Source organism: Rhincodon typus, chromosome 47 (genome assembly GCF_021869965.1).
Source record: "Rhincodon typus isolate 14 chromosome 47, sRhiTyp1.1, whole genome shotgun sequence".
In the NCBI taxonomy this organism is placed as follows: Eukaryota; Metazoa; Chordata; class Chondrichthyes; order Orectolobiformes; family Rhincodontidae; genus Rhincodon; species Rhincodon typus.
The window spans coordinates 1,901,266-1,907,241 of NC_063378.1; positions in this window are offsets into that span (position 1 = coordinate 1,901,266).

Consider the following 5,976-nt stretch of genomic DNA (forward strand, 5'->3'; position numbering starts at 1 on the left):
TCTTCCCCACTGCAGAGGTTAAGCTAACCGGTCTATAATTCCCCATCGTTTGTCTACTTCCCTTTTTAAACAGTGGCGTCACATTTGCTGTTTTCCAATCTGCTGGGACTGCCCCAGAGTCCAGCGAATTTTGGAAAATTACCGCCAGTGCACCTGCTATTTCTCCCGCCATCTCTTTTAGTACCCTGGGATGCATTCCATCAGGGCCAGGACACTTATCAATCCTTAGCTCCATTAGCTTGCCCAACACTACCTCTTCCGTAATAATGATCCTCACCTACCAGGTCCTCACCTACCTTCGTCTCTTTGTCTATTACTGGCATGTTATTAGTGTCCTCCACTGTGAAGACCGATACAAAATACCTGTTCAATGCCTTGGCCATTTCATCATATCCCATAACTAAATTCCCCTTCTCATGCTCTAAAGGGCCAACATTTACTTTAGCCACTCTTTTTCGTTTTATATATTTATAGAAACTTTTCCTATCTGTCTTTATATTCTGTGCTAATTTTTTCTCATGTTCTATCTTACATTTCCTTATAGCTCTTTTTGTGGCTTTCTGTTGACCTTTAAAGTTTTCCCAATCTTCTAGTTTCATGCTGTTTTTGGCCACTTTGTATGCCTTCTCTTTCAATTTGATAGCCTCCCTTATTTCTTTAGACACCCATGGCAGATTACCCCTTTTCTTACAGTCCTTCCTTTTCAATGGAATATAGTTTTGCTGAGCACTTTGAAAGATTGCTTTGAAAGTCCTCCACTGCTCGTCAACTGTCCCACCATAAAATCTTTGTTTCCAGTTTACTTTAGCCAAGTCCTCCCTCATTCTATTGTAGTTCCCCTTGTTCAAGCACAGGACCCTGGTATTGGATTTTATCTTCACACTCTCCATCTGTATTCTAAACTCAACCATACTGTGATCACTCCTTCCAAGAGGATCCCTAACTATGAGGTCATTAATTATTCCTGTCTCATTACACAGGACCAGATCTAGGATAGCTTGCTCCCGCGTTGGTTCCATTACATACTGTTCAAGAAAACTATCACGGATACACTCAACGAACTCCTCCTCAAGGCTACCCTGACCGAGCTGGTTCGGCCAATCTACGTGTAGGTTAAAATCCCCCATGATAATTGCCGTACCATTTTTACAGGCATTAGTTATTTCTTTGTTTATTGCCCGCCCCAATGTGATGTTATTATTTGGTGGCCTATAGACTACACCTATCAGTGACTTCTTCCTCTTAGAATTTCTAATTTCCACCCAAATGGATTCAACCTCATTCTCCATAGAACCTATATCATCTCTCAGCACCTCCCTGATGGCGTCCTTGAATATCAGAGCTACACCACCTCCCTTACCTTCCTGTCTGTCCTTCCGAATAGCCTGGTACCCTTGGATATTTAACTCCCAGTCGTGATCATCCTGTAACCATGTCTCCGTAATGGCTACCAAATCATATTCATTTGCGATGATTTGTGCCGTTAACTCATCAACCTTGTTACGAATGCTACGAGCATTCAGGTAAAGTGCCTTTATGCTAGCTTTCTTACCCTCATGATTTCCAACATCTCTAATAATATCTCCTGAGTTATCCTTCCTTTTTGCTTCTTTCATAGTCTGCCTTGAACTTAAACCCTCCTGCACACATGCTAACCTGCTGCTTACCTTTTTATTTACCATCATACTCCCTGTCGTTTTCCCTTTCCCTTCCCCCCAACTCACTAGTTTAAAGTCCTAGTGACAACCCTATTTATCCTTTTCACAAGAACACTGGTTCCAGATCGGTTCAGGTGGAGACCGTCCCATCGGTACAGATCCCTCCAGTTCCAAAACTGATGCCAATGCCCCATGAAATGGAACCCCTCTTTCCCACACCACTCCCTTAGCCATGTGTTTACTTCCCTAATTTTCTTATCCCTAAGCCAATTTGCACGTGGCTCGGGCAGTAATCTGGAGATTATGACCCTCAAGGACCTGTTCCTTAATTTCGTTTCTAGTGCTTGATAATCCCCAAACAGGTCCTCCATCCTAGCCTTGCCTATGTTGTTAGTCCCAACGTGGACCACAACAACTGGATCCTCCCCCTCCCGCTCCAATATCCTTTCAAGCCGGTCAGAGATGTCCTGCACCCTGGCACCGGGCAGGCAACACACCATGCGGGACTCCCGATCCGGCTTGCAAAGGATACTATCTATCCCACTAACTATAGAATCCCTTATAACTACCACTTGCCTTTTTGCTCCCCCCTCTTGAATGGCCTTCTGCACCATGGTGCCGCGGTGAGCTGGCTCATCCTCCCCGCAGCCCTTTTCCTCATCCACACAGGGAGCAAGTATCTCGTACCTATTTGGCTGCCCAAATATATTCCCGGCAGCCCCCTGGTCCTCGCTGTCGCCTCTCCCTCTGCTGCTGACAAAAAAAAATATTTTTAAGGCGAGTGGAGAAAGATTTACAAAATACATGAGGGGCAACTTTTTTACACAGAGAGTGGTTCATGTGTGGAATGAGCTTCCAGAGGAAGTGGTGGATGCGGATACAGTTACAATGTTTAAAAGACATTTAGATAAGAACATGAATAGGAAAGGTTTGGAGGGATATGGGCCAGACGCAGGAAGGTGGGACTAGTTTAGTTTGGGATTATGGTCAGCATGGACTGGTTCGACTGAAGGGTCTGTTTCCGTGCCATATAACTCAGATCCCCACTGCACATAGCACTCTAGGTGTAGTCTCACCAATGTCCTCTCCCTATTGTGATTTCCCATTCCCTTTTTAATTACAGGCCAATTGTCGTCCTAATCTCTCGCCAAGCTAAACTCTGTAAAAACCTAACTTCGAGCCATCGAATCATTTATGATCCAGAAGAAGGCCATTCAGCCCATCAGCTCTCTCTGTCTCTGCGGAGCAATCTGCACTCTCCCATTCCTCTTGCTCTGTCGTTGAAGCCCCTTCCAGTTTATTTCCTCCTGAAACAAGGAAATTGCTAGAGAAACTCAGAAGGTGTGGCAGCATCTGTGAAGAGAGGAACAGAGTTAACATTTCAGGTCCAGTGACCCTTCTTCAGAACCCTTGCTGCCCCTGACACAGCCACCATCCCAGACAAAGTACGGGTAGTTAAAAGTCTTTGTTGGAGCTATTTGGTGATGTTTATTCCTCATTTTCTTGCTGATTTGTTCTTCTACAAAGGAGCAAGAAACATGAGTAGGTTACTCTGCCATACATCTGATGTGATTTTAACCTTGACTCAACATTGTCGCATCCCTGATAATTAAATCAGAAGATGTTCTGTTTCTAGGGCAGCACAGTGGCTCAGTGGTTAGTACTGCTGCCTCACAGCACCGGGGACCCGGGTTCGATTCCAACCTTCAGGCGACTGTCTGTGTGGAGTTTGCACGTTCTCCCCATGTCTGCGTGGGTTTCCTCCCACAGTCTAAAGTTGTGCAGGTTAGGGTGGATTGGCCGTGCGAAATTGCCCAACGTGTCCAGGGATGTGCAGGCTAGGTGGGATAGCCATGGGAAATGCAGGGATAAAGGGTACGAGGGTGGGTGGGATGCTCTTCAGAGAGACGGTGTGGACTCAATGGGCCGAATGGCCTGTTTCCACACTGTAGGGAGTCTATGACGTTTGAGTGGAAGTAGGCCATTGAGATCATCATTGGGCCCATCTCTGCCAATTTAACGAGACCATGGCTGATCTGGTGATCCTCAACTCCAGTTTCCCCATAACCTCTCGGCCATCAGGAATTTGCTCCCTTAAAAAGATTGAAAGGTACGCCATCTTTTGAGGAAGGGAATTCCAAAACACTGTCAACCCTCAGAATGGGGAGGAAAAAGCCATCCTTCCCATTGGCTGATGACCGAGAGATCCCAGCAATCAATGGGATTGCGGCCATCTGTGCTTCAGTCAAGTTGTTACATTCCTGAATCCCTCTGGAACATCCTCTTTCTGCAGAACTGCAGTGCTGTCCTTGTAACCAAAAACGTCAGCCTTCCTTTGTGTTCTAACTCCTCTTGTACCCCAGTCTCCGTCATTAGAACACAGAACAAAGAACAGTACAGGCCCTTCGGCCCACGATGTTGTGCCGACCTATTATCCTACTAAGGTCAACCTACCCTGCATACCCTACATTTTACTATCCTCCATGTGCCTATCCCAGAGTCGCTTAAAAGTCTCTAAAGTATCTGACTCCACTACCACTGCCGACAGCACATTCCACACGCCCACCACTCTCTGTGTGAAGAGCCTACCTCTGACATCTCCCCTATACCTTCCTCCAATCACCTTAAAATTATGCCCCCTCATAATAGTCATTTCCGCCCTGGGTAAAAGTCTCTGACTGTCCACTCTGTCTATGCTTCTCATCATCTTGTACAGCCTCTATTAAGTCACCTCTTATCCTTCTTCACTCCAATGAGAAAAGCCCTAGCTCCCTCAACCTTTCCTCATAAGACCTGCCCTCCAGTCAAGGCAGCATCCTGGTAAATCTCCTCTGCACCCTCTCTAAAGCTTTCACATCCTTCCTATAATGAAGCGACCAGGACTGAACAGAATATTCCAAGTGTGGTCTAACCAGAGTCTTATAGAGCTGCAGCATAACCTCACGGGTCTTAAACTGAATCCCCCTGCCAATGAAAGCCAACACACCGTACGCCTTCTTAACAGCTCTACCAACTTGGGTAGCAACTTTGAGGGATCTATGGACGTGGGCCCCAAGATCCCTCTGTTCCTCCACACTGCTGAGAATCCTGCCATTAACCCTGTATTCTGCATTCAAAGTGAATCACTTCACACTTTTCTGAGTTGAATTTCATCTGCCACTTCTTTGCCCAGCTCTGCATCCTGTCAGTGTCCCGTTGCAACCTACAACAGCCTTCCATGCTGTCCACAACTCCACCAACCTTCGTGTCATCGGCACACTTACAAACCCACCCTTCCATTTCCTCATCCAAGTCATTTATAAAGATCACAAAGAGCAGACGTCCCTGCGGAATGCCACTGGTCACCGAGTCATTCTGTGTTCTCTGCCTCTCCCAGCGTTTTGTGCCCCTTGCCAAGTTATTTTACACCCTCTTGATCGGCTCTCTCCAAGCACTACAGTGTTTGAAGAAGGCATCTCAGCACCGCCTCCTCCAGGGCAGTGAGGAGCAGGCAGTAAAGGCTGGCCCAGCCAACAACTCTCACAACCTGTGAACTGATCTTGAAGGAATGACATTCTTCGCCAGTCCTGGTATCACCAAAGTGTGGTGCCAGTGGGAGGCTGTGCGTGGGATGAGGGGAGTCAGAGGACTCACATTGCAGAGAATCACTGCCAGGACCACGGAGGGGTTGTTCCTCTGTGCGTGCGTGTGTGTCTGTACATCTGTCTGTGTGTGCTGAATGAACTGGGAGCAGATCAGTGAAGGTTGACTGAAGAGGGGTGTATCTGGTGAAGTGTGAACACAGGAGTTGACCATCAGTAGCCAATTCCTGAGTGAGTTGGAGCATTAGTACGCCTGATTTGTCTGTTTCTCACTGAGTTTACTTCACTTGGTTTCCCACAGAGTGGACCATGGGGCACCACTGTGAGCTGTGCAAACCCGGCAGCTATGGCAATGCCACCCAGAAGGATGGCTGTCGTCAGTGTGCGTGTAATGGGCACGGGGCCAGCTGGTTGGGCGACTGTGACCGGCTGACAGGCAGATGCTTCTGCACCGAGAACACTGAAGGGCCGCACTGTGAGGACTGTGTTGCCGGTTACTATGGAGACCCACGGTGAGTGAAGCCGGTCAGGTCTGTCCCACTGTCTCCGAGAGAGAGGCTACAGGCAGCCCTGTACTGCAGCATCTCTCTGCCACACACACACACACACAAGGCTGTCTCACGAACACACACGCGCACACACACTGGGCTCTCTCACTAACACGCACACACACACACACCGGGCTCTCTCACTAGCACGCACACACAAACACCGGGCTCTCTCACTAACACACACAC